Here is a 24,376-nt window from a genome sequence, read left to right on the forward strand (position 1 = left end):
GCCTGTCCAGGTCAGCCTGGATTGCCCTCCTGTCTTGAGGTGTGGATGCTTTGCCCCAAAGTTTGGTGTCATCGGCAAACTTGGTCAGTCCGCTTCTGACTCCAATGTCCACATCATTAATGAAGATGTTGAACAGTATGGGTCCAAGGAGAGAGCCTTGGGGGACCCCACTGGTCAGAAGGCCCCATAACAATTGGCTTCTGTCAATTACCACCCTCTGGGTCCAACCATGGAGATGGACCCGGGGGAAAGGAGTTTGAGAACTAAACGAACAAAAACTAAAAACAAATTCCTTTTTCATGGTACCTTGGAACTGGCTTCCAGGTTACCAACTAATATCAAGGCTAAGTCAAAGTGCTTACAAATGCCTGTTTTCTGGCTTTTCTGACATTGATCGTTAGCCTCTGATATTCCCATCACAAATCCATCAGCAAAGTTGGTAAGTTTGATGCATGTATTAATAACGAGGCCAAAGACTGACCACCAGGGGTGTCCAATGCCTAAGCAGCCTGAGGCCGCATGCTCTGTGGGCCACATTAGCAGGGACAATATGTTGTGGGGGCCACAAGTCCCCAAGGCTAAAAGCTGAATATGTACAGGTGCCTCCTCTCCCTTTCTGCCCTGCACGTGGGACCCCCCCCCCACACACACTTTTGGCAGCCCAGCCATGGGTTGTCCCACTGCACCATGGGCGTCCTTGGTCACCAGCTCCCCTGGCACTGTGGGCTGTGCTGTGCTGCTGGCCCTGCTCCATCCTGCCCACTGGGGCTGTCAGGCAGCAGAAGCCAGAGGAGGGAGGGGGAGCCCTGAGACCCTAGCTGCTACTGCAACCAGAGCTATAAGGGCAGAGAAAGCTGATTGAGAGCGAGGGGCTTCATATTAACCCTTTACAGGCCACATGCAGGCCAGTTGGATAGCTCTGGACTACCCCATGGAGCAAGGCAGAAGCACCCAAGTGGGAAGCTAGCACTGTGGCAGCATGTGCTATACATGTATTTTTGACACCAAAAGACTGTTTTAGGACTATCATTCTGTTACCCATCCTAAGCACTGAATTTGCTATTTGAGCTATATTTCGGGAGAGAGGGAAAGATACCATTAAGCTGAAGCTGCTAGTTAATAGCCAGTCAAAGGATCAAATTAAGCTCTCTGTGTCTGAGTACTGTGCTATGGGAATGTGCAATGCCACCAAAGTCTTCAGGGACCCTATGGTGTAAGAGTATAACAGGATGCAATGCCCAGAATTAAGAAAGGCAATGAACACCTTAATTCACCAGGGTCTTCAATTCCCTTGGCTTATGTTCACCATTTTTTTTTTACATCTGCTCTGGAGGTGGGGGGAAGCATTTTAATTAGAGTGGCTTTAAGAGCCACTCTAATTAAAGTGCCCTTAGCATCTCATGTATCAGCATCCCCACACTTCGAAATGGCATTGGGGGCACTTTAACTAAAGCTCGTTGAACAAGCTTTAGTTAAAGTGCCTCTGCCACTGTTTTGAAGAGTTGGGATGCTGATACATGAACACGAGACACAGAGGCTGGCTGGAGCGCACTAATTAGCACATTCCAGCAGATTCCATTAACGAGCCTGCTCCAACGTGCTGCAAGTGCAGCACTTCGGAGCAGCCTTGCCACACATGTTTAAGCACCCCATGTTCCTACATAGAGCTGCTTTAATTAAATAAATGTTCGTTTTTCTTCTGATGGTACTGTTAGAATATAGGTCTCAAGCTTCCTGGGATCTTTTAAAGATGTTTCTTAGTTTTAAAAAAAGTATTTCTAAAACAAAAATATTGCAAAAGTCTCTTGATTTGCAATTTGGGGTTGATTTTTTGTGGGGGGCACAACTGGCAACCGATAATAAGTAGTGGTTTTTACTTTTTTCCATTGGGGGGGAGTAGATTTGAGTTTTCTTTCCTCCTCTTTCTGTCCCCCTTCTCAACTTTTTTTTCCTATGTGGAAAATTAAAAAAGGGCTGGAAGCATAATGGTCAGCTCTGTACCTTACTTGAAACTGATGTAAAAATGGCCTCAGGAAATCAAGGGTAAAACTGCTAAATTCTGCACGCATTGTGTCCACAATTTACCCCAGGGCACCCATTTGCTGAAATCACTTGCTCCCGGCTGCGTAGTAGTAAGGTGTTACAGTAGTTGCCTACTATGTATAGTCACAAAACCAATGTAAGTCACACCAGTGCAAACTTCTGTGTCCAGATGCTGAGCACAAAAAGAAAAAGTATGATGGGTATACCTTTTGTCTTTGCTTCCTTTTTCCAATTCTGTAACTTTTTAAAAAGCTGCTTCAACATTTACAAATCTATATTAACAAAAAGGACAAAAATGTTAACAAAACCTTCTGGGCATCATTAATTTTATTGCACTGAATGGCAAAAAAGGGAGAAAAGAGAAAAGTGTTGAAACCCATGGGATGATAATCACCTAAGAACTTTTCCTCTTTCTTCTCACTCCCTTTTTGACTACCTCGCTATATTTCCAATATAGGAAGACTTGTCTTTAAACAGTGTTAGGCTTAACCAGGTTCTCTAAAATCTATCAGCTCTGGTCTTTAGAGTTTTCCCCAATATCTGCATTCACTACAGCTTTCTGTACCCTTGAATACTGATATCCAAACCTTAATCCTGTTCCCTTTCCTTTGACCTGGATGTAGTACAATTCCCATTCAAGTTGTTCTGAGGCCAGAAGTGAGCTTCGTTTCTGCAGGCATGCCCAACACTACCTGCTTAGTTCATCACTCCTTTTCTGTTTGGATAAAACAGTATTTATTTAACTGAGAAAATACGAAGCTAACCAGGGAAACAGCTCATGTTAGACCAAATCTTGTAAGTACAAGTTATTGATTAAACAGGATTAAAATTCTCACCTCCTAAAGGATCTTCTGTCATGTAAAGTAATTACAGTTACTTTATAACTAGTAATGTGTCTCTAAGCTCCCTGGGTGTAATTCTGGCCCCACTGAAGTCAAAGATAACAATTCCATTGTCATTAGTGGAGACAGGAGGCAACTCTTTTTTCAGTTAATATATGTATATATTAACTGAAAAAAGAGTTGCCTCCTATATATATTTACTTAAGGTGTGTACTTAAGGTACAGTATCTGAACAGCAGTGCTTATGTGAGAAGCAGGATTTGTCTAGTAACTCACATATTCCCTACAACTCTACAGCTCCCTAACACTTCTGAGAGCTTTTGTCCTGATCTTCCAAAGTCCTTTATTGATATGTCAGACTTGTGAGCAAATAGCTATGAATGGAGAATTTTTAGACATTAAGATCTTATCACTGTTCAAAAGCTAATGGAAGAGGAACTTCCTTCAGAATCGGAAATTACTCAAAGGTTCTTCTGATATGAAATTTTCCTGGGAAGGGATTGTGTCTTCCCGTGCCTTTGTATAATGCATGCCAAAATGGAACGCAGGGTTTGGGTCTTTTGAATAATATTGCAATACCTATAATTACTATTATTGTGGTTGTTGTTGTTACAACAACCGTGATGATAATAATAATAATAACAACACAAAGACACTTTTTAAAATCAGTGTTAGAGTTCAATGTATATATGAATTAAGAATTCCTCTCTACAAAATTACTTTCCAAATGACTAGCTGTCCCCTGCTGAGACCATGAGCAAACATGCCCTTTTGAATAAGGTATATTAGCTTTGTAATCACCTCTGCATCTCAGGAAGTGTCTCTGTTTCCTCTGCTTAATTGTTGTGCATATTTATTTTAGATGCCAACTTAAGTGTGTAATCCTTTTAGGATAATTACAATTTTTTTTATCCAACAATCAAGGCTTAAGATTGTTACAGTGAGGAAGTTTATCTAAGATGCAAATTTCTGGCACATTCTTTCCATTAATCTAAATTCCAGGTACTGACATTAGGCCACTCTTTCGGAGAAATTTTAGGTATCATTAAAGTGAATTAAGAATGCCTCCCAGATCTGGGCCTAATCCAAAGCCCACTGAACTCAATGGAGAAGATCTGCATAGACTTCAGCGGGCTTTGGATCATCACCTACAGAATTGATGCAGTGCTTATTGCTGTCAGAAGAAATCTTTCCATTGACCTCATGTGGTTAGGTGATGCCCATTGGTTAGTGCCTCCAGCTCAGCTATTTCAATGGCAGTTTTATGACAAGTACATTATGGATTCTTCCATGTGAGTGTTGATGGGTATGGCGATTCTGTATAGTAGAAAAATGTATACCGTCTGATATTTATGTGAAAAATAGCCACAGATGCTTATCTGTTCTTGTTCTGAATTTTCAGCTTTAAAACCTGGACTTTTTTCTGAGATCCATGAATATTTGCAGTAGGTCAGGATCAAGGGTTCCTAAGCCTAGCCCTGACTCCTGGTGTGACCTTGGGCAAAGTTCATGCTAAATTATATCATCCCATAGATTCTTCATATATCAGATTCACTATCTGCAAAATGGCAATAATAATGCCCACTCTACAGGACTGTTGTGAGCCTTCATTAATGTTTGTAAAAGCACCTTGAAATCCTTGGATAAAAGGTGCTGTAAAAGGGCAAATATAATTACTGCTATTGTAGTGGTGCTGCTATAAAATATTCATGGTATCATGGCAAATCCAGTGAGCATTCAGGAGCTTGTAAGATCAATTGCTGTGCATGAATGCACAAGAGCATTAGCACTTTGTACGAGATGCATGACAATTTTGCTCTGACATACCAGGCCTCTGTTCTTCAAGGTATTGAGACCCCCTAATCTCCCACAAAACTCAAAGGGAGACTTTTGCAGTCAATGGAAGCTGAAGGCCTTAGAGTTACATTTAACTCTACAGCCCCTGTTATAAAAAAGGCCACCGTGTTTTTCGCAAGAGGCACGATCATAAACTTATCATGAGCTATAGTGCTCGTAACTATTGCTTACAAATACTGGGTTCTCCAGCTAATGTAAATCATTGGAGCTCCTCTGAAATCAATGAATCACTGATGATTTATGCCAGCTAAAAATCTGGCCCAAGGTATTTTCATTTAAACAAGGACTCAGGGGAGGCATGCTTGATAGGTCTTCTACCCAGATTAAAACATCTTTGTAAAAAGATTAGAAGAATTTTTTTTGGTTTGCATTTTAAGATTCATTTGCCAGGCAGTTAATTAAAAAGTGCCATAATTACTTTATTATTGAAGTAGATGTAAAAGTTAATACTTTTTGGATTGTAAACAGCAATTGATTATGCTATCAGTTTAAATTATTACTGCTTCTCCTCTCCTTGGATGCATTTTTACCTAGAGGTTCATGGTAAATTGGGCTTTGTTTTGATTAAAACATAGTTAATTGCATTTTAGTCAATTACAGGATGGGAAGAACTGACAGACCTGTTGCATAACATGGGCATTCAGGACTTAATCTTACTTGCACTGAAGACAATAGTAGAAGTCAAATTCATTTTAATCAACGAGTGTTCAGAATCATAGGGCTGGAAAAGACTTAGGCTCCTGCTACATGTTAGATAAATAGATAGCTAGATAGACAGACAGACAGACTGCAATTAACTGGCTAATCGCACCATAAATTTAGAGCAACTGCATGTGCACAATAGTTATTGTGGGATAAAAATGACTTTCCAGCTACAAAAAGAGCCAGCCAGATATGAAGTTAGTGCTTGACAATGTGTAATAGCGCTATAGCTTGCTTCTGTGTGGCTTTAACTTGAATGTGTAGTAGTGTTCACATATTAACCAAATTTCAGTCTTCTGGGACCTTGCCTGTCACCCGTCGCTGAAAATATTGTTGCCAGTGAGTCCAAGATTTTTTTTTTCAACTAGTTCCTTCAGCACCCTGGGATCAGTTTAATCAAGCCCTGCCAACTTCTTTTCATTCAAGTTTGTCAAGACCCCCCTAATATGCTGTTCACTTTTGACTTGCAGCCCTTCTCCTTTATCTACATTACATTGGTTAGCTTCTGGATCACAGTTTATCTTTGCCATGAAGGCTGAGCCAAAGTAGTTACTGAGCAGCTCAGCTTCCTTTGTGTCTACTGTTTCTCTGAATTAGGTGAAGTCTGCCCTTTTTAGGTTCAGTATCATTTGTTTTGCTAATTTCGTGCCTTTTAGTAATAGAGCTTTAAATTCAGTTGTATCGTGATCGTTTCATTGCAAGTTTCCCATCACTTCCATATTTACAAACAATTCTTCCTGTGTATCAAAATAACTAACACTCTCATCTATAACATGATGATCCTGTCTTAATGCAGCTTCGCCCACACAGCAGTAGCAGCTGCTTGCCCATGCGGTGGTGGCAGGGGCATGGGTGACTGGTGCCTCATGAGTCTGGGGGGGCAGCCACAGAAGATGCAGCAGCATCGGCGGTGGGGACGGGGCTGGCAAGCACTCGCAGAAGCCACTGGTGGCATTGGCAGTGGGGACAGGGCCGGTGAGCACCTGCAGAAGCTGACTACAGCATCGGTGGCAAGGACGGCCCTGTTGGGGGGGGCACGTGCCTCCCCATGTCCCCCTACCAGTCACCTATGGGCAGGGGTGAGGGGAGCTCCTGCAGCAGAGTGGGTAGGAGCTCAGACTGCTCTCACAGCAGGAGGTGCTGCACACGGCAGGTCAGCCAACTTGGGCAGGTAACGTGAGATGGTGGAGAAGCCTCATTCCATTGTGAAGGAAGAGAAGTCTCCCTGCTGCACACTTATTATTATTATCCACACATAAAAAAGAAAAAGTCAAATGTTTGTCTCAATTCCAACTTTTGCACATTTCCTGTGAAGTAGACTAGGCTCCAGGGTTACTGTAGCTTATGACAAGGGCTTCCTCTGTTCCTAGCCAGTCCAGCATGTGGAAGGTGCAAAGACGATTTCAAGTTACGTTTGTCTTTCTCCGCTGCCATGGGCTATGTCTTCTGCACTGGCCCTCCCAAATGGTGCCGCATCCAGTCAGTTCCAAGATACAGATATAAAAACGAAGGTTCAAATTCCCTAGGATAAATATAAAAGAGGGGAGGGGAAGAAAAGAGTACAAGCATTCAGAAAGAAAGCTTCCAAATTACTTTTTCCCAAAATGGTGGTCATGGAGATATTCATCATAAGAGCACGATAAAAAAGTCACTGTTCCATATATTAGCAGCTAATGAAAACACTGTCTTTGGAGGAAGATCCTCAACCGTGTTAAACTCAACCCCTACAGCTTTGAGTAATAACTTCATGACTTTAATATATTTTCCTCCAAAGTGTTTGTGAATCTTTTCTTCCTCCTTACTATACTTTACATTGATTTGTTTTGCTTCATTTTTGAGAGGTTTTTCAAGGGGAGAGGGGGCATATTTGCATTTCCATTCTGTGCGGGGGTGTTGAGTCATATATGAATTATTGTGGAAGGTAATAATTTCTCCCTTCATTTCCTTTTCTTTTTTTTTGTCATCATCATTACTATTATTATAGCACCTGCAAGCATGCCGCATGCTTCACAAAAGACCTAACACAGAATTGTCAAGGTATTTAGGTGCCTTATTCCTAGTGAAACATAGGGCCAGATCCACAGCTGGTACAGGGGTGCCTAAGTACCTTTATCAATCATAGTCCCTACCCCAAAACTTGAAGTCTTAAGGTCTTGATTCCATGCCATCAAGCAAATGTCGAGCCTTCCTGCCATGAGTCATCCTGCTGAAATCTGTAGGTCTGCTGGTGATACCAAGACTAGAGGTGCATAAATGTTTGAAGAAGCAGGGCCTAAACATCAGATGCCTAAGTTAGGACCTAAAAAATCAATTATATCAACAATAAGGAGGGAGTAAAGGTGAAGAGAGAACGTAACTGCCATGCTGGATCTGACCAGTGTGCCATCCCAACCCTACCAGTACTGAGCGCCAAACGCTTCAAAAAGAGGTGCCGAACGGCAGGGGGTTGTGGAAGAATCTGCCACAAGGAAACTTGCTTCTTATTCTCCAGCCTATGTTCTGCCCAACTCACTCACAATTCCTATGGGGATATGTGTGCACGCGTTTAATCCTTTTGCTTCTACTTTTAGATGTTGTCACCAGCCATATATTTTTTCCTGTTCTTTTCCATATCTTCAGAAGCTCTTTACCTCAGTGTTATATGAGTGAGGTCCATAGGATCCTGTGCATGGACAAATTGCAACCTGTCTACACAGTGACAATTCAGTAAAGATTTGGGTTTTCTAAAATAACAATGAAGGCGGTATTAACGGCCGATTCTAATGTGGGAGGATAGGGATGTGCTGGAGCATTTAGAAGATAGAGGGCAGCTGCCTGATGGAGCAAAGCTAGGAATGAGTATGACTAGCAAAAATCACAGACATTTAGGCAGTGAAGCTTCACGGCGGGCCAGAGTAGAGAACCAGAGGGTATCACAGGACTGATAAGGAGGAAGGAGGAACATTTGGGATGGGCTTGTAGGTGAAATTTGAATTGGATGTGCTGGAAAAGGCTGATAGAAAGATTTAAAGCCAGGCAAGTTGCATTAGGTGCTGGGTGCTGGAGAGAAAATAAGCAGGGGATAATTTTGGCAACTTGGAGGTGTCATGAGATGGAAAGTAGTTTGTCTCTAGCAAGGGTTGGAGGGGGTGATGTGAGTATTAGAAAGGCAAAAAGGAGTAGGAAATGATCAGGTTAATAAAAAGAGCTGTATTGTATCTGTCAAGAGAGGGAGGGAGGGATAAAAGCCCGTCGAGGGTTTCTCACAGTTGGGACATGAGGGGAGACTAAGGTGGCCAACTCTGAATCTATACTGGGAGGTTTCCAAACCGCCAATGTGCCTGCAGCGCACAATGCAAATGTGCCCGTGTGCTTGTGTATACCAATATGGGTTATGGCGCATAGACTTTACATCAAGAAGGCAAATGCACATTACTATAACACTTTAAAAACCCACTGGACTGCTGTATAAATCGCATTCAATATTTGATATTTATTTTGATGAATGCTGTATCATTTATCTCCCCAGTGACTCTCAGCAGTCTCCTGAAGACTTATATCTAATCCCTGGAGACTCCAGGGCAATCCTGGAGGGTTGGCAGCCCTAACCCAGGAGACCGAGGGAAGGCAAAAATGATTCAAAAACTCAAAAATGAGTTAGGAACTAGGGACGTGGAAAGTGCTGCTGCTGCAGATGAGAATGGAAAGGAGGAGGAAGATTTAAGGTTGAAAAGTAGTGGACTCAGTTTAAACTGCTGTTAAGTGGAAGATGTCTGAGAGAGACTGAGAGCTGGGGCAGGGTCAAGGAAGATGTATCAAAGGCTCTGAGGCAGAGTTCAGGGGTTTCAAAAGGGAGCAAATACTTTACATCTTTCATCCAGGAGCAAGGATGTTTTTCGTACAGACTGTATGAGGATGCCATCATCTGCTATTAAAATACAGCCACCTCTCAGGTGGGTTGGCCCATCCATCCTGTGCCACCTGCACTCACAAAACAGCTAAGTGAAGGGAAAGGAAGAATAGTTTCCCCTCTGCAACCATAACAGGAATTTATGTAGGCAAAATGTAATTACCCAAACCATAATTTTACCAGCACACCGTTTTTATATTTCATCTGAAACAAAAGTGCCTGAAATAGCGTGGCGTCCTCCTAGCACCAAGCTGCAGTACGGATTCAGTGTCAGCTCAGGTGGGCGAGTGCTCCATAAGCCTGGGGATGCTGAATTACGCTCAGCTACCATTGCAGACCAAGCAGTGTTGTGCTCAGTGCATACACCATTATCCCCAGCTCCTGTAGCAGCGTTTTGTTTCCTGTGAGGGACAAACATGTTCATCCCCTTTCAGGATTCTGCCCTCATGCAGTTTGGAGGAAAATTTAATGTCATGATATTCATGATAACCCCATGTCATATGAACAAGCCTTGCTTTTATGACACGGGCTGTGCATTTGGGGACCCACATTCATAGATTTGATCCTGACCCTTTTATACCACCCAAGTGGTTGGGGCAAGAAGGAGGCCTGTGCAACTTGTTCAGCTCTTTGCTAGCTTTTCTGTAGGGCACTCAGGCTTTTCACTTCTTCCTAATATTTCCATATTGGTTGTGGTAGGTAGACGGTAGAGATTGTACTACTCAGCTGTGGCCACCTTTCCCTTTGTTCAGCACTAGGGACCTTTTATTGTTAAAAAGTAAAATAGGGCACCCTAAAGCAGGCCTTGAGCCATCGTGTCACTTTATGTTTTGCCATGTTCCATTATATGTATACAGCAACCTATTGAAATGATTGAACTGCTGCTTACACCATTATTTCATTTGCAGTATCATTGTCTGGAAAGATGCCCCATCGTAAGAGGAACATGGTTGCGGCTGCTTCACTTTATGGGCTGGTGGCTGTGAATCTGTCTATTGAACTAGCCCATAAAATACTTTCTTTGGTGGGTAGAGAAATAGAATGGAATAAATGAAATCCATCCTCTTGCCGAAATTGTTCACATAACTATCCTTACCTGCTGTATGCCACAGGGTGTTGTGATGACTAATTAGCTAGTGTTCAGGAAGTAATTTGAAGATGTAATCCAGTAATGCAGTGCTTTTCATCTGTACAACCATTTCCATTTCTAGAGGACTTGAATTGTTTATCTGCACCTTCCCGATCTCAAGATTGGATTACCGAAAAGCCCTCTACACAGACATACTCTTGAAATCCAGCCAGCAGCTGTAGCTCATGCAACTGCTTCCTAATCTTGGCCAGAAAAAACTTCCAGTTTTCCAAACACCAGACTGGATTCCCTTTTTGTTTCCCTCGGTTGTTCTGGCTCTGCAAACCCTGTTGAAGGACCTTTTCTTTCTCTCAGTGGTTGAAATGAAGTCTACTGATCTTCAGCAATCCATTTTCCATCTACAGTGTTGTTAACTCTTATGGTTTCGTTCCGGGTTTTAAGAGGGTGTTCTGCTTAAAGCCACAGCTCCCAGACTCTGTTGTTTCACAGGCCTCAAGAGCCTGTAACTGCTTTAACTACAGCCTTCCATCTCCTCCTCCTGTATGATCTCCTTCCCCCTTGTCATATCTTTGCCTATCCCTCATAGGCCATTTTTTGATGTTATCTTCCCATCATTGCCTTGGTCTAGCTCAAGATCTGAATACCCTCCACTTCAGCTTCCTAGATCTGCCTCATATGCCTTCTGTCATCAGTTCTCACAATATGCCCTGTCCAGTTCATTCTCCGGGCTCTAATTTTGCTCAAGACATCAGGTCTTTGTAAAGGTCCACACGCTCTTAATTATGGCTTCCCCTCCATTCTCCATTTTCTTGTATTGCCCCAAATATTCCCTGTAACACTTTGTTTTCAAACACTTGCAGCCTTTCCCCATTTGGCTTTGTCAGCATCCAAGATTCATGCCTGCATAAAAGGCCATGTTGAACAATTGTGTTGTAAAACTGGATTTTAAGGCTTCTTGAGATCCCCTGACGCCATTATTTTAAGCAGGCTCATATATGAGCACTGTAAATTCTTGCCTTGATTTCTTCAGTTACTTGATTGCCTTCAGTTTTTATTGACCAAGAGTATTTAAACTTCTCTGTCATCTCTCTACCAATCAGTTGGTGGGGTGGGTCCAGCCTGAAGACCATATTTTGTCCACTCCTGACTTACCAGCTACAGAGGAGGTATTTCTAAAAGGAGCCTGGGAGCACCTGTGGCTTAGCCATTCTGTGTAACTGATCACATTGTACAGAAACGGTGCTTTTACACCTTTCTAAAAGCACAGTAAAGTCATCCTCCCCCCCACCACCCATGATCTACAAATGCCCAAGGATCTTTAGTGCAGGCATCCTGAAAGTTGTCTGGTGCTGGCACTCAGGTAGGGGCCCCACTTCGCCACAGGGGTGGATTCAGGTATGGTGCAATGGTAGATCACAGCCCCCTTTCCACTGGTGCTACCAGCACCATTCCTGGATGATCGGGGCACAGGAAGAGCTCCAGAGTTGCTCCTGCCCCCTCCAGCTGCAGCCTAACCAGCACAGGGTGCCAGGATTGGCAGGGGACAGCAGCAGTGGGATGATTTCATCTTCCTCCACGTGCTTCATGCTGCATCCCACCAAGTATCCCTGATGGCTGAGAACTACCACTGGAAGGAGAAACCTGCCTTTTTTCCCCCATGCCACCCTATGTCTCTGAATGACACAGGCCCCGAGGGAATCCCAGAGCTGCTCCTGCCCTGCTCCAATGGCAGGCCACAGGGAGTAGCTATGCAGGGAGTTGGGCTCAGCTGAAGACAGTGGCAGCACCAGTACACAGTTTCCTTCTTCCAGTGCCAGCTCCTGGCCAGTGGGAGACACCTGGCAGGCAGCAGGCACTGGAAGAAGGAAATCGCCACTGTCGCTGTCCCCACATGAGCCTGGCTCCCTGCACAGCTGCTCCCTGCAGGCCCTCCTGCAATGGCAATCCCTACCCCCACGTCAGCTGGGAACAGTAACTGTGCTGAGTGGGTAGCCTCTCTTTGTACATCTGGTTCCTGTCTGGCTCCCTGGTATCTCCCACTGGCCCAGGTGCTCCAGCCACATCTTACCCCCGTCCCTTCACAGTCTGAAGGGCAGATCTCTGAGGAAAGCCTCTCTCTCCCCATGCTCAGCCATAATGTGTAACAGCAATTACCTTTTTGAGTGAACAGTTTTGTCCTGGCCACAGGCTTAACGCTGAGAAATGCATATTCTGTCTAACAGGACAGCTGTACAACACTGATTCATTTTACTTGCTACTAGCAGTAGCCATCCGTAGAAAGACCAAAGGATAAGCACAGTTCAGGGCTGCACGGCTCCTTTAATTCTTCAAGGAAAGCTGTGGCTTTAGGGATCTTTTCATGCACTTTAATAAAATCTAAGTTCTCTTTTGAGGGCACTAACTGCTCTGTTTTTTTTCATTCGGCGCTTGTTATATCCTCGAGATAACACTGTACATGCACACTGTGATGGCTTCCTTGATGGAGCTCATCTATCATGGGCGCTCATTGGCTTGCTCCCATGATCAGTAGTTGAAATTCACAATGTACAGCTCTGAGATGTTTTAGAGGTACTAATAAAAATAACAACTATCTCACAATAATATCTTGCATCAGTCTTGCCTTTCCAGCTGCCTCTATGACCTTATTTTTTCAGTGCCCGAACATGAACTCTTCTTAACTCTACCTTTTATATTAAGATCTACAAGATGTCTGCTGCATTCTTCTTGGGACAGATTCTAGCCTCTTTACTCGTACTGGATAGTATTTTATGCTACAAACAATTTCATGCTTCAGTGATTCTTGTGTCATAGAACTTGTAATTCAAAAGCTAGATTGCATGTGTGAGTGTTAATGTATGTGTGCCTGCCAATATACAGAGAGAGAAATGGCCTTTGAATTAGAAAGATCCAAGTTTCCCAAAATGATACACAAATAAAGCAAATAGAAAAATATGAACCTTTACCTCTGCAAAAATATTCAAAATTCTGAATATTGTTTTCCTTCTGAGAAGTGGGAAATGCTTTATTTTGTGCTTTATTCCAAATTATATAAATGTTTTCCGCGAAAGTATAAAAAAGAGTTGTTCACCTGGTTATAACTATAACTGATTATCTGAAAATCTAGGTTTTGGTAATTGATAAATGTTGTTAATCTTTTAGATAATTGTTTTAAATTGGAAAAATTAAAAGGCACAATATTTGTGTGAAAATGAGGGGGGAAATAAAGCTGGCATATTACATAAAAAATCATTAAGAAAGGCTATTTTTTTTAAATGAAAATTTCACCCAGCTGTTCATACAAACAGGGGATATAGAATTTGTAAATCTGTTGTTGAAATGCAGTGTCACTGAGGTGAAATGTGACAACTGTTTAATGCACAGTAACTATTAAACATGCAAGAAAAAAAGAATCACACATCAGATTGAAAATTGGGGCCGAGTGTAACTAGGAAAAAATGTAATTATATACACTTGAATTTGTTGAGATAACACAAGCATCTTTGCACTTACAGGTATTGCTATGAGATGATTGACAAGATCTCAGGAGCTGCCTTATATAGCTCATTTTTAAATGTAAGATCCAGATGCAAAATAACCTCAACTTAGTACTGACGTTTAGCCTCAGGACAGACTCAAAGGGAAAAGTTACATTACTCACATGTCGGTGACGCTTCTTTTAATGTGGTTGAGCCTTGGAGGTCTTATCTAAACCCTGACTTAAGCCAACCCACTTCCATTCTGAAGTGAAGTAAGGTGTTTAGGAAGTATAAAAGCACCAGTCATGTTAAAGTCCATTTGATCGTGATGGCCTATCTTGAAGTTTTGTTTTAGTCTGTCTACATGGGGTTTTTTTTAAAGCTTGAATTGTACTTTTGCTCTTTTCTCTAATGGAATCTTGTCTGCTGTCATGGCTCATTGCTTTGTTTATGTCTAGATGGAGTTTCTTGCTACTAGGAGTGACAAGTTGAAGCCACAAGGGATGGATGACCTGGTATATTGTTTTGTTTTTGCTCTTGCTTTTTATCTGTACCCTCCCAAAAAAAATTATGGACTTTTGTCCAGCAAAGAACATACAATGGGAGAATAAAATAAAGCTTCAATTCATCACATGCATATGCAGAATAAAGGGCTCCCTAGAGCGAAGTAATTTAAAATTAAGCACCAATTCAAAGGCCAGGAGTTACTGTAATGTCTTTATTAATATACAGAGGAATTGTTCTCCAAGGGTTAATGAATAATCTCCAGATCTTTATGGCAATTTTCAAAGTCCTAAAAGAATTCCTGAAGTTAAAGTGTTTTTTTTTTTCCTATGGACATTAATGGGGATCAGAATTATAGTTTCAAAGTGCTTTTCCAGAAAAGGCAAGAAAGTGGAGTTAGCAAAGGGATACATTTTTTTAAAGCTATTTGGATGCCTAAGCATAGAGATAGGCACAGATTTGAAGCATAGAGTCCCTAGTACCTAGTCACAGGGACTCAGTGCATTGGCTTTGCCTTAAATTTAGTCATGTGTTGCCATAGGTGGAGTGTATGTATACACATATACATACATATATACATACACTCCACCTATGGCATGTGGAGTATGCCATACGTACATGTATATAACAGCAACCTACCCATGGTTAGGTGTACACCTATCTATGCCATAGGTGTACATGTATATAACAGCAACATGTAACTCAAGGCTGCTGGAAATGTATTAAATGCTCCCTAACTCCATGAAATGAATGGGATTCCAGCCATCTTCATTCAAGGATGCAAATGTGTATGTGTTTGTGTGTGTGTGTGTGTGTGTGTGTGTGTGTGTATACACTTGCACACACACACATTTGCATCCTTGAACGAATATGGTTATAAGTACCTTTAGGTCAGGATTCATAGCAGCCATCTTACTATTTGTTGGGGAGGCATTCATTTGGCCATTCAAAAGAGGGACATATGGCTGGAATCCCATTCATTTCATGGAGTTAGGGAGCATTTAATACATTTCCAGCAGCCTTGAGTTACATGTTGCTGTTAGTATAGGATTTGTAGTTTGAAATCCCTGACTAAACTTAAATCACCTTAAAGCCTTAGCCATGTTGGCTGCTTGAAGATGTTAAAAAAAAACAACACAAAAAACCCCAAAATGGTGCTTTACTTTAAATTGGGCATGCTCCCATACACCAAGCCCAGCACATGCTCAGAAGAGGCAGCATGTTAGCTGGACTTGGCTCATTTGGCATCTGTATAGATCAGGCACTCTGGTGGGGCTTTTTGGTGCTTTTACTTAATAGCCGATTGAATCAGCTTTACGTAAAAGTGCCAAAAATCCCTGCTGAATCACCTAATCTATACACACTCTGCAGAGCTAGGTCAAAGTAATGCACTGCTTCTTCCAGGAAAGTGCATTTTTGTCATTTTTTTAACATCTGCAAGCAGCCATTGAATCATGAGGAGGAGCGAGGCAGAGGCTCACCTACCTGTTGTCAATAGCTTAGTGGTTCACAAGGGTCACAACTTGGACGTAATGGAGTAGCTTATGTACTATCAATAACTTCAAGAGCAATGCCGTCTAGAGTAGTGTATAGTACCCTAGACGGCATTGATGGCAGCATTAGTGGCAAGGCCAAGAGCCAGTTTTTCAGACTAAAACATATCCAGAAATAAAAATCCTCAACTGCAGAGCAGGTGAATGAAGAAAGAAAGAATACTTCACAATGTCTGCTAAGGTAGAAACCTTTGGTGGCTTAGGTTTTCCTTGCCATCAGATTAAGGTCTACTTCCTGCAAAGTACCATGTGGTCAATGACACACAACAGCATTGCCACATTAAAAAATGGCACATGCAGGCATCTTCCTTAAGTAGCATGTTGATGGGTGAGTGGTGATGGGGCCAGGTGCTAGTGATGACCAGAAGCACCCAGTCACAGACTTACATGGAGGCAATGATCATTTTGTACATGGAACTGAGACAGGTATGCAATTTGACAGCTACAATCATGTCTGAGCAAACTTTTTTAAGATCCACTTTGCTTACCCTGTATGGGAAGGAGGCTGGAAAAAGGCCCTAAGCATAATCTGCTTTATTTCACTTGACTGGAAAACTCCATCCAGTGGGAACATTGTCTGCAGTCCAAATCAAGTAATGAAGTTTGCAACCTGGAATGTTCACACCCTGATGGACACCCCTGATAGTGACTGACCTTACCAGATGGACTTTAGCACACTCTGTTGGACAACACTGATTGTGGCTGACTGGAGCCATGAATAGCACTGGTGGCCACAGAACTTGCATGATTTGATATTGACCTTGTTGCACATAGTGAGAATGGATGTGCAAGAGAGGAGCTACTCACACAGCATTTTGGTGGCTACCGTTTTTTGGAATGTGAAGCCAAAAAAAAACAGATACATCCACAGAACTGGTTTTCCTATCAAGACCAAGATTGTTTCTCAGATGCTGGAAATGCTAGTTGGCCTCAACAAGTAACTCTTGACCCTGCATCTTTAACTGAACAACAGACAATATGCAAGAGTTATCAGTGCCTTTGTATTGACCCCATTCTAAACTCAACCAAGTCCTATGATTTGTTCCAAACAAAGATAAAATAATTCTTCTTGTTGATTTCAGTGCTTGAGTGGGCAGGGACTTTGAGCTATGGAAAGGAACATTTGGAAAGGAAGGGTTGGGGAAAGAAGATTTAAATGAAATTCTTTTCTTGAATCACTGTTTGGAACATGATCCCATCATCACAAAGTCCTTATTCTGCCAAAGCAAAAAATGAAAGACGTCATAGATGCACCACAGCTCAAAACACTGGCAACTAATTGACTATACCATAATGCATGGTCGGGACCATTGCTGTGTCTATATCACTAGAGTTATGAACAGTAAAATGACTTCTGGAAGGATCATCATTTGACAGGTGTCATTATGTCCATTTATGCCAGCCCAAAATGACATAAACAAAATAAGCAACCAAGGAAGAAGTTCAAAGTTGAGTGCTTGAAGAATAATATCCAGCAATGCCTCAGAGTGAAATTCTCTGACCCTCTTGGTGATCTTGACACCACTGACCACTGGGAGAGCTTCAAGAAAGGCATCAATGAGGCCTGAAAAGAATCAGTAGGTTTCCTTGCAAAGAAACTTCAGGACTGGTTTAATGAGAATGGTAGGGAAATTCAAGTTCTCATTGACAGAAAAAAGAAAATTTTCAGCGCTTGGCAGAATGACATCAACTCCAAACAGAAGCAAGATATTTATGGCCACATTAATGCTGTAACCCAGAGGAAAATCTGAGGAAAGAAGAACAAGTTATGGGAGGACAAAACAAAAGAGATTTAAAAAATTGCTGACTGCCATGGAATGCATAGTTTCTTTAGCACAACCAAAACTATCTATGGATCAGTCACAAAAGGCGGTGTCCCTCTGAGGTCCAAGGATGAAACAATGTTTTTTTCAAGACAGCTCCACCATTAGTGCATGGTGGAAAGAGCATTTCCAAGAGCTCTTGAGCAGAGTTCATAACATTGAAAACAATACCACTGAATCCATTCCACAACACCCCATTAAGGACTACTTTGTAGATCCACCAACATATCAAGAGTTCTTGAATGCACATGAAGAACAACAAAGCATTTGGTCCTGCTGGAATACCAGGTGAAATTTATAAGTGAGGTGGGAAAAAGATCTCTCACCAACTACCTGTTGTTAGTATGAAAATCTGGGAACATGAACAGATTCTGAGTTAGGCAAAACATTCCAGAATCATTAGAGATAGATTGGATTGCAGCATTTATCATGGTATTGTACTCCTGTCTATACCTGAGAAGATCTTCATCCATATTCTGCTAAATAGATTCACTTTTCTTGCTGAGGAGATTCTACTGACACCAAGATGAACATGAGTTATCAATGTGACAAAGCGATTAGTAAAGCTAACTGAACTTTATCATGCATTGGCAGGTGCATGACGAACAGGTCCAGGGAGGTGATACTTACCCTCTATGCGGCATTGATCAGGCTGCAGTTGGAGTACTGCATCCAGTTTTGGGCACCACACTTCAAGAGGGATGTGGGCAACCTTGACAGGGTCCAGAGGAGGGACACTCATATGGTTAGGGGCCTGTAGACCAAGCCCTATGAGGAGAGATTGAGGGACCTTGATCTCTTCAGCCTCCACAAGAGAAGCCTGACAGGCAATCTTGTGACTGCCTACAAATTCACTGGGGGGGGGCAGCAAGGAATAGGAGATGCTCTGTTTACCAGGGCACCCCTTGGAGTAACTAGGAACAATGGCCACAAAGTGACAGAGAGCAGATTTAGGTTAGACATCAGGAAGAACTTCTTTACAGTAAGGGTTGCCAGAATCTGGAATGGGCTCCCAAGGGAGGTGGTGCTCTCCCCTACCTTGGCAGCCTTTAAGAGGAAGCTAAACATGCACTTGGCTGGAGTGTCTGACCCCAGCACTTTTTCCTGCCCAAGGCAGGAGGTTGGATGCGACGATATGCTTGAGGTCCCTTCCAACCCAAACATCTATGAATCTATGAATCTCAGTTCTAATACAGTTTCAGAACTGCAACTCTCTATTGTACCATATCTATTGCAACTTAAAGTTACGGTAGCTATAATCTTTGTTGCTAGGCAGCTGCAGGAGAAGTGCATCAGACAACATAGGTATTTATGTGGCCTTCACTGACCTGACTAAAGCCATTGATTCAATCAACAAAGAGCCCTTATGGAAGTTCCTGATGATATTTGGATGTCTGGCAACGTTTTTTACCATTACTAGATTTCTTCTCAATGACACGACAGTAAACAACCTAAGCAATGGCTTGAAAATGGACCCTTTCATTATTACAACTGGAGTCAAGCAAGGATTTGTGATTGCACCAATACTCTTTTCTATCTATATCACACCTATATTGCATCTCATTACTGATTAGACTTTCATCTGGAGTCAGCATCCAATATTGCATGGATGGGAATCTCTTTAACATCAACCAGTTATGTTCCAAATCCAAGGTAACCAACATCTCCATTACTGTTCTTCAATATGATGATGTTTCTGTACTGGGTGCCATTCAAATGAAGAAAACCCAAAATACTTAACTAACCTACCCCAAATCAACCAGCTGCCTCTCCACATATTACAATTAGAGGGTTATCCTTGGAAAATATTGAGTATTTCCCCTACTTTTCCTTAAAACTAAACATAGACATGCCTGTTGTATGGGTGTGAAACTTGAATGATATATAGGAAACACCGGAGGGCTCTGGAATGCTACCATTAGCAAGGACTTTAGAAAATCCTCCATGTCAGTTGTAAGGACAAAAGGAAAAAGGTGGGCAAAAGAAGAGATTCAAGGACACCTTGAAGGCTAATTGAACAATCTGCAATATTAACATCAATACCTGGGACAGACAGGCACTGAATTTTCCCCCATGATGCCGTGATGTACAACAAGGAATCAGTCATTCTGAGCAAACTCACTTCACGTGAAGGCAGATAGACAAAAGAGACAAAGGGATAGAGCTATGACCTGACATCACCAAGAGCCATTCCTTCCTCCCAGAATGACCATATTTACTCAAATACAAGATAAGCTCTTGTTGCCCCTCCTCATCACCAGGGGGGAAAAAGTCACTCATCTTAAATTTATAGGGAAACCTCACTAAATACATTATTTATCATTAAACTACTGCTAAAAACAGCATTTGCTCAGGAATGGAAACCAACTGTGAAGTTGATTAAATGTAGCCAACACTGAACATGACTATAAAACACATAGCCTTAGATGGGGCAAGTATAGTAATGGAAATGCCTCAGCACAGACCCCTTTTCAAGTCACGGTGAGCCACTATGAATATATTTTGACTTCCTCTTCCCCGCCCCCCACAGCTGACCTACTCCTTTCTTTCCCATTTTCAATTATTCCTTTTTTTAAATGAACCTTAAATGTCTGGCAAATATCACCAAACAGGGCCCCAAACAGCTTACCTAAAATCCCTCTGTTGTATCCTCTCTCAGCCTGCTGTTTATAATTAGTATGGTCCCACTCTCCATGAGGTGGATCTGGACCATGTTGCTCTGTGTCTCATCTGCATATACATTTTTGGAGCATCCCAAGATTTGTGACAAGAACACCCAGTTTCAGTCATGAGTAGGGAGGCCAGTATCTGTTGTGCAGACGCATGCTGAGCTATGGGGTCACCATGGTTTAAAACGCTGTTGTCTCTGAATTATATGGTAACTCATGAGCCTTTTTCCTTTGGACTAAGATCATGCATAGTTTGTACTCTCTGTAAGTAGGTACAAAAGTGCTGCTTAAAAGTGTGTTTATGGAGTGCCAATGCTAAAATTTCCAGCAGTTTTGTAAAAGGTAAACTCTATCAATTCTGGGTGAACTAAGTCTACAGGTACCTGTAATTATTTGCCTATATGCAAATTACTATATGTAAATTTATTTCAAGGTCAGTGTTTTCAAATTTGTCCCTCACTTCCATGTTCTGAGGGAGAACAGGATCTTCAAACAAATTTATAATTTTTCCATATAGAGAATCTAACTATAGGGGGGTCATCTTATATTCAAGTAAATATGGTACTTTCTATTTCTGCAGTCAGACATTCAGATCTTACATCAGCCTCACTGATGACTTCTCTATTTATTGGAAGACTGTTGTTCTTGTATCAAGACAATGAGTGGTTAGGGCATTTGGCCAGGAAGTGGCAAACATATAGACCCTACCTATCCACCCCAGCCAGAGGGGATTCAAACCCATATCTCCTACTTCCCATAACAGTGCCCAAACCACTAAGCTAGGGGTTTGGGTCAGCACTACCCACCACTTGTCCTGTTAATGCTAGCCTGGTACAATGAAGGAGTCGTAATACTCACAAGGAGAGCAAGCAAGGAGAGTGACTCTATATCCCAGTCACTTCCTGAAATGGAGGGATTGCTGGGTTCTGCCCCTTTCTTCTAATGTTGCTTTATGTATTTTATGCAATAACTATTGAATACTATGAGCACAAGCTGTCTTTGAGACAAAACTTAGGGCACACTGCTCCTGAGAGTAGATATCTAAGAGACTGAGGGGGGTCGAGCCTATGTTCCAAACCCTATGCACCAAAGATTACAGGATTTCTGGGACTGGAAGGAGGTCCCAAAAAGGGAGGCATGGCTCTGTAGGCAAATGCTTATGGCACTGCTCTGGAAGGGAGGAGTTCTGGGTCTGCCCCTCTTCTGCCATGATTATTGCTTTTCTTTCTTTCTTTTTAACCAATGACTGTCTAATGTAAAATGTACATAGTCTAGTAAGATGGAGTGCAACCTTGTAGCTCTGTGAAGAGGGAACTCTCCTGAGAATGGTGTGCGGGTGGGAAGGGGTGGTCCTGGTGTTGGGGTTCCTCCTATCAGAATTGTTGATACATTTTGCATTTGGTGAAAGTTAGACTTCTAGATTGCTTTTGAGCATAATGCAATAACCTCAGTCTAGATGCCTCGGGTTCCTTTCAGGAAAAAAATGGAGTCATAAAATGCCATTAGTGCAGGGAAAGGAGACTCAGAAGGTGTATTTTCATATACACTGTTTTTTATTGACTATTTACATATGGTTCATTCACTGATAAGAAATAGCCTTGATAGTGTTTCAGCAGAAATGGGTAGGGATCCAGGAAAGAGTTGGAAGACAATGAGTTGGCTTAGTGTGTAGGAAGATTGTGATAGTTGGAGGGGCAGAGCACAGTTAGGAGGAAAACTGACCATGGGGTCATAACTAGAACAACATCATCAGAAGCTTTAAAAAGGGAAGTGTGGGCATCTTGATGAGTAGGCTGTGGTGAGTGTTGAGATAAAGGCACCAGAGGGATTGCTAATGGTGAAGATTAATCAATCAAAGTGATGTCTTCATCAAGAGGGTTAGCAAAACAATTGTCAAATGCTCTCCAGTCAGCAGTATGTGTTTACAGCCTGCCCACCATCTTTACATGCCAGTGGCTCCCAACCTTTTTAGATTCAAGGCATCCTCCCCAACTTTTCTGAATCTGACAAATTTGAGAACTACTGTTGTGTTGCCTGAATTTACCTCAACTGGGTGCCACTGCTGTCACCATTGTCTCCAGGTGATACTTCTCCATGTGCAGAACAGGAAAGGCCACAGCCTGTATGTGTTCCCCTTTTCCATTAGAGTTTTCTGGTCAGCCTAAAGCAGGCCAAGAGCCAACCTGTGCTGCAGCTTTCTGACCCTGCATGGCATCTGCCAAAAAGAGAGTTGCATGGGGAGAGATGGGATTTTCCTGCATGCCACTCTTTCCAGGAGAAGTACAGGGAGGGCTAGATTGGGATGGGTGTGAAGGAGTGAGAGAGACAAGGGGTAAAGTGCCTGAATTTCCCATGGGGAAAACACTCATCATATGTATGGAGAAGAACCCATCTGGGGTGGAGACAACAGGAACACACTTCTGGAGTTCCTGGTCCCTCCAGATTGGGGGATGGAGCACCAAAAGCTGTATTTCTGGCCCCAGTAATGGGCAGCAGGGATAAGGATGGCAGCCAGCAGGGAGCAGAGAAGTCAGAGACTTTCCCAGCTGTCAGCTCCTTGCAAGCAGCAGAGGAGAACTGGGCGGACACCCACGACCAGAGGGATCGGAGGATCACCCCTCATACCAGAGCCTCAAGAAACTGAGGAACAGTCTAAAGCAGCCTAACTGTGAACACAGTTGATTGTAGGCCATTCCTAATATTTCTAGGTTTTTTTCTTGTATTCTTCAAATGAACCCACCATATTTCAGTTTCTTCTTTCACTGTTTCCCCTATCAGTATTGGTTCTAGTCTTATCCAGCACCCATTTCTTTGATCCATGAAACGTTAGTATCCTTTTGTAGTGCATCAAAGGTGAAGATAAATAAACTTGAATTTGTCAGTGTAGCGAGCTGAATTTTGGGGGTTCGACTCAGTCCCTGTGATCTACAGATACATTTGTATTTGGTGGACAATGGGATTAAAGTTAATACCAGGCTGACCAGTGATGGTGGCATCCCTCTCCACTGCCCATCTTGGATTTAGTTAGAGTTGGGATACACACAAGGAGACAAAAATTGAAGACTTAAAATAAAGGGGAATTTGTTACAACAATAAAGAATGGGAATAAAAGGGAAGGGATGGCAATAACAAAGTGGATAAGTACAAATAAACATGCACAGTATACTTTACCAAAATATAGAAGATGCAGATGATAACAGCTGTACAGGGGTCAAACAGCAGTGAACAGATGAACCACAGACAAATCAGGTGTCAATGAGTCAAGGTCAAAATCCAAGTGAACAAATCCAAGGCTGCCTATACATGAGTTTCTTGGGGTTTTACTTACAATGCTCCAGTGTCGCGACAGCATCAACATGCATTGTATGAGGTTTAGATAAAGCATCCCACAGCCACTTTTAAACATGCAGGAGCTTAATACATATAACACTGTGGGGTTTCAACTAGAGCGGCTCTCCAGGAACTGCTCTAATTAAAATGTCCAGCCCCACCACCGCTGGCAGCCCAGGTGATCAAAAGCACAGAGGTTGCCAAAAGACAAAAAACTGGGTCCTACTGTGGACCTTCTTCTCTCTCTCCATGAACTTCACACTCACCTAAGTCTCAGGCATCCAGGCACAAATTCACACATGCTCACAGAGACAAAACTAGCAAACCAAACCACTCAATCTACCAGACAGCCAACACATGCATGAACCAAACTACACGCACCCCCAACATGCACACACAGTCACCATGACTACACCCAAACTAATCCAAAAGACCCAAACAGCTCAAACAACTAACTTGCACACTCTGCATCACAGTACCGGTTTAAACAGGCTTCAGTTATAGCACTTTCACCATCCAATAATCTCAGTTCTTGTTAACTAATGTCAATCATTCAGCGACCAATCACTTACATTCACATTCAATAATGGACCCATCA

This window comes from Gavialis gangeticus, unplaced genomic scaffold (genome assembly GCF_001723915.1).
Source record: "Gavialis gangeticus isolate Ggan-Ray unplaced genomic scaffold, GavGan_comp1, whole genome shotgun sequence".
NCBI lineage: Eukaryota > Metazoa > Chordata > Crocodylia > Gavialidae > Gavialis > Gavialis gangeticus.